Source organism: Halichoerus grypus, chromosome 10, assembly GCF_964656455.1.
Source record: "Halichoerus grypus chromosome 10, mHalGry1.hap1.1, whole genome shotgun sequence".
In the NCBI taxonomy this organism is placed as follows: domain Eukaryota; kingdom Metazoa; phylum Chordata; class Mammalia; order Carnivora; family Phocidae; genus Halichoerus; species Halichoerus grypus.
This window is the reverse complement of record NC_135721.1, coordinates 43,927,039-43,937,152: the sequence shown is the minus strand read 5'-3', so window position 1 is coordinate 43,937,152 and position 10,114 is coordinate 43,927,039. Positions and strand designations below refer to the sequence as shown.

Genomic DNA, 10,114 nt, shown 5'->3' with positions numbered 1-10,114 from the left:
GAGTAAATAGGAATACCCCAACTCATCCTCTGGCAAGACAATTAGAACCATCACCACAACAAGTATTTGTGGTGCTTCATAACTGTGTTCCCTTACATTTATAGAATGACTTATGAGATTTTTTTCTTCCTCAGTATATATTTGATGAACAGTAACTTATGTTTGCTTTAAGTTCTAATAAGTCTGTTGTCATGACTAAGGCCAGTCTCATATGCAGGAGATGTACAGACATGTAATTTATAGAGTTCTGTGAAAAACCTACTAGTTTAAAATAAAAAATATGTCTTTTGCTAACTAGCCTGTTAGTTTATGAAACTCTTTGAGTGAAATATTTTCTTCAGGGTCACCTGTGTCGCTCAGTCAGTTAAGTGTCTGCCTTCGGCTCAGGTCATGATCCCAGGGTCCTGGGATCGAGCCCCGCATCAGGCTCCCTGCTCAGTGGGGAGCCTGCTTCTCCCTCTCCCGCTCCCCATGCTTGTGCTTTCTCTCTCTCTCTCTGTCAAATAAATAAAATCTTTTAAAAAAAAAATAAATATTTTCTTCAGCCTTTGTAAGAGCAAAGCATTAAAGTTAGTACCTGGGTGGGAATTTGGATTGTCTTTTGGAGAGAAGCTGCAGAACTCTCAGCTGCTTTAGGTAGAACAAAATTTAGAGGTAAAAGTTTCAAAGACCACCCACCCCCACAAGGTTTCAAAGATCCTTCACTTCACTGAAGCTCAGCTAATCCTCTAAGACAATGTAGCTTCATCCTCCATTAACCTCAGTTTTATGTCAAAAGTAGATTTCAGAATGGAGTACTGGGTGTTATACGCAAATGATGAATCACGAAACACTGCATCAAAAACTAATGATGTAATGTATGGTGATTAACATAACATAATAAAATTTTTAAAAAGTAGATTTCACATGTAAACTAATAATTAACCTATTTGAAAAAAGGGGGTGAGAAGTAATAGTTTATGTAGAAGAGGAATAGGCAGAAAATATTTATTAACTTTCATTTAAATTTTGTATTTGTTTGTTTGTTTGCAAAGTACATGGTTTTAGCCTTGCTCTTCAGAATCATCCCAGCATCTTGAATCTTGTGTCAGATTTATAATGCAACATTTCTTGGTATGTGTAAAATATTTGAGTAAATATTTGCAACCTGCAAATAAGAGCTCAGAAAGTGAGAAGATGATTCTAGTTCTTTTGGTGATTTGAGATGAGAAGCAAAATAAGATGCCTTCTTTTGTGGTTCTTTCAGCCATAGCTATTTTGCTTTCTACCCTCTCTCTCCTACCAAGAGAGCTCAGGGCAGATAATATTTCCTGGGTCCTCTGAAATGGTTCAGTAATGGCTACTGTAATTCACACCTCGATTTGTCCTGGGTCACTGACAACTATGATGGATTATGATTGCTACACATTCAAAAGGTTTTCCCAAGGTTACACGGTGAGGGTTAATATTCAGTTCAGCCATAGCACTTACTGGGTGGAAGAGGAAGCTTCTGTTATATATTCTGCAGCTTTAATCAAAGTTTAGAAGGTAGTGTGCTCTCAGTAGAAGTCTTGTAATCTGCTGGAAGCCAAGGGCATATTTGGCTCAGACTTAGTAGGTAGTCAGAAGTATGTGTCGCATGTAGGGCTGTATAAGGGCATTGCTCAAATGTGTCATCAATCAGATATTTAGCATATTTAGGAGCTATGCAGAGTGGGCACGAGATATGCCATCTACAGAAAAAGAAAAATAGCAGATTACTAAAAGGCTAAAAGGCACACATTTTCCCACAATATTCAGAATTAAATTAATTCAATTAATTACAATGTTTTCACACAAGTGGAACATAGCCTAGCTAGAAACAGAGATCTTCTTCCTTATATTAGGAACAATGACCTAGTTTTCTATGTTCATGGGGCCTGTTTGGTGTGGGTTGTCTTTTCCTAATTATGCTGTTTTGTTGGGCTTTTCTCTGCCAGTACCCAGTGAATGACAAAGGGATGAAAAAGATGGAAGGCTGTTTCTCAGTGGGAGAAGGGTTTATAACCCTTGCTCATTTTGGCCACAGGCCAGCTGATTCTGGTTTGTCTAATTTGTAGAGGGTTTCAGAAGGAAAACTGGAAGCAATATTCCATCCTTGAGTACAGAGACAAGATTTTAGTGTCATGGGAGAGACATTAGAGATCAAAGCAGATAAAAGAGTTGATTCATTCAACATTCCACACAACTTGGGGGCACCTAATATGTGCTGGGTACAGAGAAGGCTATTCTCCCTTGGCATTCCAGAAAGGAGAGATAAAGAGCAGCTATTTTCCTACTTGTGTAAAATATTTCATACATCAGATGTTGATGCTATGAGGATGAGGAATGTTGGTCAAGCAGGAAGTGCAATTTTCAAAAGGATGGCCTGGGGAAGAGGCATCAGGGCGGCCAAAGTGGGCTGGGGACGTGGGAGGTGCCACAGGCCACATGAAGCCAGTGGTAGACGAGATGTTCCCCAAGGGCGCCAGGCCCTATATGGACCTGGACAAGGCAGCGGGCAGCACCAGGCTCCTGATGGACTTGGCAGCCAACGAGAAAGCAGTTCAGTTCATGCAAACTTTTTAAAATGATTTTGAAGATCTGTTTGATGATGATGATATCCAGTGAGACACCACACAGCGGTGCATGTGGTTATGCCTATTATGTAGTGGTGTGGTGGAGCTCCTCAAAGGACAATTTGAGATGGTTCTAAAGTACTCATGGACATTACTTGCAATTAGGAGATGGTTAACCAAAAAAGAGAAGGATGGTTTTAACTATCTGCATGAGGCCTGCTAACCTCTGAATGTGACCTTTTGTCCTTCAATTAAAAAAAAAAAAGTGAAATAAATAAAACGAATAAATAAGGATGGTCTGGGAAGGTCTCTCTCAGACACTTAAACAAAAGGACCTAAAGGCAGTGAGAGAAAAGAACAAGCAAATAGGGAGAAAGCATTCCTGGCAAAGGACAGAGCAAGTGCAAAGGCCCTACAGTGACAATGTGTCCCATTGTCAAGGGACTGCAGGGAAAATCTATGTGGCCAGAGCCAAGTAAGCAAGGGATAGAACTATGGGAGATGACCTTGAAAGCTAATTGGGGAGGAGATTATGTGAAGCTTTTTAGACCACCCCGGATCTCTGGCAGAAGAGTGCCAGGATCTGACTTTCTTGACTGCTTTGTTGAGAATCTACCAGAAAAGGCAAAGGAAAACCAAGTAAACTCATGAACACTGTTCCCATAATCCAGGTAAGAGACAGGGGAGCCTCAGGGACAGAGAGACTAAGCTGGCATGCACTCTAGCAATTAAAAGTTATGGGCCATGGGGCAATAGTAAAAAAGAAGATAAGCTATTTACACGAATTACCTCAATTATACTATTATTTTAACTTACAGTCTACAGAGGAGAGTTTTGCATCTCGGTTTCTTAATTGAAGTTCTGGGGAAAATACTACTATTTACCTTACAGAGTTGTGATGAAGACAAAATGCAATAATCCTGACACAGAGTACATGCTCAGTAAGGGATGATAATGGCTATTAATTATAAGATTTTTTAAAAAGATTATTTATTTGAGAGAGAAAGACAGAGAGAGCAGAGTGAGAGGGAGACAAGCAGATGCCCCTCTGAGCACGGAGCCCAATGCGGGGCTCGATCCCAGGACCCTGAGTCAGATGCTTAAAAGACTGAGCCACTCAGGTGTCCCCTATAGGGTTTGATTAAGACTGACAAAATTTGGTACACATACTCTAACTTCCTGTGTATGTAGATTGATGAAGCTAGTACTCTCCATCACCCACTTAGTTTTAAGTCAAGAGAAAGAACTAACACAAATCTAAGAAGCATACTTTCTATATTTAATAAAAGACTCCTGTTGACAAATCTTTCTGTGGCCTTTGCCTAGAGCAGCTAGTACGTCCATTTATCTGTCCTGGTGTTTTTCTCCTATTCTTATTTCCTGCTCAGAGCTGTTTCTTTCTAATCTTGGAATTCTATTTCCTCTCACTCTTCTGTGGTAAATTTTATGGTCCTCCCACACTACTCAGAATTTCCTTCTGCAATAAAGCCTCTAGGCGGTATCACCTCATCCTGTCCAGGGCATTGTCCCAGCATCACACCCCTTAGCATCTCCATGGCTGGACACTATCAGGATTTCCTCTCTTTTTCACATTTGCTGATTTATTTCTTTTGGAATGGGCTCCATGTTCTTGTAGATAGGCTGTTTCTTTTTCTATACCACAACAGTCCCCTTGAACTTGGAAAGGAGAAGATATCTTGGACATCTCCTTCAGACACTCCACAGGCTTATTGGACCGGGAGGCAGCTCATACACAAAGCTGCCAAGAATGACATTCTAGACCCCTCCCTCCACCCTGAAATAGAACGTGGTTCTGCTGGGCACTTAAGGTAGAGTAGTTAACTTAGAAAAAAATTCACCATCGAGCACTTTATTAACAATAACAGCAACAACAAGAAAGGATTTATATCCAGTCACTCGTGCCACAGGATATAAGCAAGTTAGAACCGTTGTTTAGATAAGGTTCTCATTATCTAAGGACAAAATGTTTTGTTTTTGATTTTGATTTTTCCCCAGAAGGGCTAGATGATGTTGTACCTGAAAAAGAAAATCATTTCCTACCAGACTCTTCCCTGATCTTAGTTAGGGATGACTTCTAACCTTACCTATTAAAGTTTAAACACAGAGAATGGCAGCCAGTAGTAGACCCAGGCTGACCCCTAAGCCAGCCACAGAATTCTCCCCAACCACTGGGGCACCTTGTTAAGTACTTATTTATTGGAATAAGAGAGGTGAGAAGGAAGAACGTGGGTGACTCTCCATCAGACATTCCTCTGGTCAATAGCATGAGCCCTATAGATGGGTAAAAGGCAGGAACCACAAGGAGTTTTAAATTCAGGATTTTCCAGGGGGAGAACAAGGATTCCAACCTCAAACCAGATATCAGCCAAGAACAGTGTGTTCCCTTCATGGTTCCTCAGCAACACACACTCTGAGCTTTCCCCACAGTCCTTGAGCACTCACTGCCTGCTGCTACTGCAGATTCCACAATACGTTCTTCTCTCTCCTCCACTTTTTTTTTAAAGATTTTATTTATTTGAGAGAGAGAGAGTGAGAGAGAGAGCGCATGAGAGCGGGGTGAGGGGCAGAGGGAGAAGCAGACTCCCCGCGGAGCAGGGAGTCTGATGAGGGGCTCGATCCCAAGGATCCAGTATCATGACCTGAGCTGAAGGCAGACGCGTAACCGACTGCTCCACCCAGGCGCGCTCTCGTCCACTTCCACTGTTGGCTTTTATCAAGGCACATCCACATGGCTGCCCCAGCACTCCAGTCCCTGGCCTGCTGGGTACACTGAGGCTCCTCCACTGCCACTCTCAGCAGTGACACCTGCTCAACAGTTCAAAGCAGCCTCTCCACAGAGGTATAATGCCCTAAACTTCTGTTCAGGCCTTCAAACTCAAATATGCACACATTTCCCCAAAAGCAACCTCTGTTTTGTCAGATAGGCAAATCTGTTCTTCTAATACTGTCTATGCCCCCCGTCCATTCTTTGCTTGTATTTTCCCATTCACTGGGAGTGGCTTCCCTTTACCACTTACTTAAACTCTGTCCAACATTCAACACGCAACTTAAGTCCTACCTCCCCCATGAAGCATCTGGAATCACTTCAGTCTTCAGGGTTATTACAATTATAATTGCTACCTTGCAGTTTAGCTACTGTCTTCACCCCGTTAATATGTCTGAATCTTATCTATAAGGTTGTAAGATACTTGAGAAAAAGATCCATGTGTTTTACAATTGCATAGCCCAATTCCACACGCAGAGGAGATGCTTAATTTTATGGTCATGCAATTGGATCAATACCTTATCTAACATGAAATAGAACAGGATTTTGACTTCAGTCTTAGGGAATACAAAGATTTTTTATTTTGTACTTCTTCTGGTAATCCCTCTGAAAGTCCAAATTCTCCACCCAAAAAGAAAGAATTAGGCTGTCTTGTTTTGTTTGCTAAAATTGTAGAATAATTCTAACTCTGCTCTGTGCAAGGAAAGACTACTTGACTTTCAAAATGGAACAGTTGTTCAGAGATTATATAATCTAAACCCCAAGGAGGAATTCAAAGCCCAGAGAAATGAAGTCTTTGCCCCAAGTCACAGAGGAAATATGTGGTAGAGCAAGGACCAGATCCTAAGTCTTGAATTTCCAGCCATAACTCCTGAGTGAATCTCCACATATTGTCCCTTTGCATTTTCTGTTTCTGGTATCTGTGTAGTAGTGATAGAAAGTAGTTTGACAAGTACTTTGTGAGTATTTTCTATGCCCCAGGTTCTGCACTAGGGCTTGTGAGACCAAGGAGAAATGGAAATAAAAATGACATGAACTCATACCTTAACACTCAGGACTCCAGAGCTCTGTATTCTTTTCTAAAGCAATATTCGTAACCTTTCTTTTTCTTTCTCTTTCCTTCTTTCTTTCTTTTTTTTTCTTTTCTTCTTTTTTTTTTTCTTTTGAGTCACAGAACCCACTGATATTATAGTTAAAATTATAGACTTAGGAAAATGTATATATGCACAAACCAACAAAACACTGCATAATTTCAGGGTTTTGCCGCACTCTGGAACCTCTAGGTTATAGCCCCTTTTCTGAAACGTTGGAAAGCTTTCTCTCAGTACCTTCAAAAATAGAGCCATGGTTTTATAATTTACAGAGTCCAGATGCTAACCCTCGCCTTTTCCTCCTCCTTTTTGAGTGACTGGAGAGAAGTCTGCAATCACAGCTTTATCTCCTCCCTAAATAAATAAGCACTTCCCTGAGTGCCCCCAGCTCCATTGCTCCAGATGTTACGCTGGATAAATGGCTCATTCAGGGCTCAGCAGGGCCCAGGTCATGCTCCAAGCTGATCAGCTTTTCTGTGCCCTGCCCTTGCCACTCAGAGAAGCTTCCCCACCACTCTGCCTATTTGGAAAATCCACACTCCCACTAGGGGCCTGAGAGCAGAATGTGTACTTGCACCATTTTGGCAAGGCTGGAGAGGAGGGGAGGGAGCTGAGCCACAGAAAATACTGGTGAAAGGCCTGTGGGTTGTTTTACATGGTGGCTCTGGAAGGAAAGAGTCAATGGAAGGAGCACTTCCCTCAGAAGCCATATATCATGGAACTTCTCCAGGCAGGAGAAAGTAAGAAACAGATGGCAATGAACAGGCAAATGTACCACAGGGACAAAACTTGAGAGGGAGGGTGTAAGGAGGCAGAAGCCACTGGCAGCAGTGGACGAAGGGAAAAGACCCATACCATGGAACCTACATATGGAAAGTCAGGGTGAGATACAGAAGCCAGGACCAAATGGCAAGAGACTAGTTCTCACAAAATGTGGAACCAAGGAAGACAAGAGAACCTCCTACTTGGTATCACTGCTGGTGACTAATTTCTGCACTTGAGAAAGTGAGTTATTCTAAAAAGGGTAAGGATAGTAGTCTTCAACCATACTGTGCCTAATAATCACATGAGGAACATGATTAAAAACACTAGGTCTTCTTGGAGTAACTTAATTCCCCAGTTTGCCCAAGACTTCCCTAGTTTTAACACTGACATTCCTAAAATAATTGCCCCTCAGTCCTGGGCAAACTGGTATAGCTGGTCACCCATTGACACCTCTGATTATTCTGATTCCTTAGTCTGGGATGAGGCCCAGAAATCTGCATCTCTATCCTGCCCTCCCAGGTGATTCTGATGCTGAGGCATTAGGAGGGTGGGCCAGAGGACACATAATCTGCCAAGCAGGTCTAGAAGAGAGAAAAATTAAAAAGACGAAGGAAAGCAGAAATTGTTGATGGTTTCTGAAAATTCTAAACCAGATGTTCTCAATCCTTTGAATCACAAGGAAAGCTTTTAAAACCACTGATGCCTGGCCCAGGTCTGGACAACTGCATCAGGTTCTATGGGGGTAGGATCTGGCAGTGGCAGGAATAAGAACCATGTACTGGGTGGCCTTTTAATTTCCCGATTGATGGTGTCTGGTAGAGGTAGCTAGAAGCAAGGGAGAACTAGTGAGTGCCCACATCTGGACAAAATAGCACTGTGCCCCAGCTGATGGGAGCCAAGAAGTCCCTTTAGAGTGCTATTTCTGCTCCTTGGTGTCACTGTCCAGTAAGGAAGTAATTAATTGATGAGAATTGTCCCAGATAATATTAGAGAAACCTACACATAGTATCCTCCAGGAATTACAAAAATGAGGCACCTTTGAATGGTCTGCAGGAAATGTGTCCAGTTTCTCTCTGTGCCTGAGGCAATCACATACCATGGGTACAATATAACCAAACCTCCATCACTGAGAAAAATCTGGAAGATGGGGCATCCACTTCTTTCTTTTCTATGGCTAATGATAAGGGGGAAACCATTTCTGAAAAGGAAGGAAGGGATGAAAAAGATTCTGAGTCAGGGAAAGGGAATCAAGACTAATGATAGAAAATGACAAGGAAGAGAAGGAAAAGGAAGGGGCAAAGAGGCAACCTAAAGGGCCACATTTTAGGTTCAAGCCTACCAATGACGACCACCTTAGAACACGAAGAGGCTCAAAGGCAAAACACCAGAGAACAACAAAACAGTTATTTTGCCCAAAACAAAGGGATATATTATGTGGTGTTGATTCTAGCTGAAGTCCATGAGACAGCTGTTAAATTGGCAGAGGCCAAGGGAAAGTGTGCCATCTTCTTGAAGGACGTTTAAGGAGAAAGGAGAGGAAGCTAAAACTTAAACTTGCACTTCCTTCCCACTTAAACAGATTCTTCAGAAGACAAATGACTCCTCAGTTTATACAACAGAGAAATGTAGTTCCTTGCAAATGGACAGCAGCATAGTATAGGAACCTAATAAAATATAATAACGTGAATAAAAAAGGATAGTGTAATCCTTGGCAAAATATATAGCAATATGAAAATGTTTTGCAATAAATTGTTATAATAGCACTTTGAATTAGAATAGCAAATACTTCATTACAGAGTACTTACGTTTTCCTTTTTATCTATCACATATCAAAACCAAATATGGGCTTGAGACTTTTATGGTACTTTCTGCCTAAGGATTACACCTTCATCATTGGAGAAATTTTTATCAGATTTATTTATTAAGCCTCCATCTGCAGTTGGATCTGTGCAATGCACAAACTTAAATAAATAAATAAAACATCTTTAAAGCAGTCCTGCCCTCAAAGACCTTACACATCATGGTAAATATTCCTACTGAAACATGTAGAATGCTATTAAAACAGGTGATTCACTCCTGAAAAAGAAAAACATGCCCTGTACACGTGTAGAGGGAGAATACCTAAATCATTGTAGAACTTAAACTGGCTACCATTCTCTCGGTTTGCATTTCTCAAGCACTCAGTAAGCACAGGGCAGTGGGCTTCAGAAGGGAAAGAAACAGGTCTAAAAATTGGACTCTGCCCTAAATGAGTGCACAGTCTGGTTGGAGGGAGAGGAGGTAAACATACACAAAGACATTAATAATTCCTAGGTGGCATTTTTTAAGTGGTCAGTGAGTGACCAGACCCTAAATGCTGAAGTAGTTTGGAGGAGGGTACAATCATCAAATCAGGGCTGTTTTGCAAAGCAAACTATGTACACTAGAAGAAAAGAAGGCACATAATAATAACAAGCTCTTACATTTGTTTTATAGAGTCTGACCACACCCATTATCATATTTCATTCTTATACTAACCTGTTGAAATGAGTGTAATAGTGTCCATCTTACAGATGGGGACGCTGAGACTCAGAGAAGTTGAACAGCTTCCTGAGGCCACACAGATTTAAGTCTCAGAGCCAGGATTCAAGCTCAGTGCCAGGAGAAGTGTGCCCTTGAAGTCCAGAATGAACATCTTCAGAAGCAGCCGGCCACAGCAGGCTCTTATGAATGTCTCCTGGCTGAACCTAAAAGCAAGCCAGACCCTCTTAGTTTATCTTGTTCAACTGTGTTCTTCATCTTATTTTGCAGACTCCAATTGGGACTGTCTAATGCTTACAATAGGATTTGCTGCTTTCTCCACTTGTCAGGTCCCTGGTAATTCATCGTCATTACCAGGCATAGCAGCAGCAACAGAA

General features: G+C 41.5%; 1 pseudogene; it reads left to right on the top strand.

The window, feature by feature from the left end:
• Positions 1 to 2,448: 2,448 nt before the first annotated feature.
• On the top strand, positions 2,449 to 2,651 carry LOC118521417 (COP9 signalosome complex subunit 9 pseudogene; annotated as a pseudogene).
• The last annotated feature ends 7,463 nt before the right edge of the window (positions 2,652 to 10,114 follow it).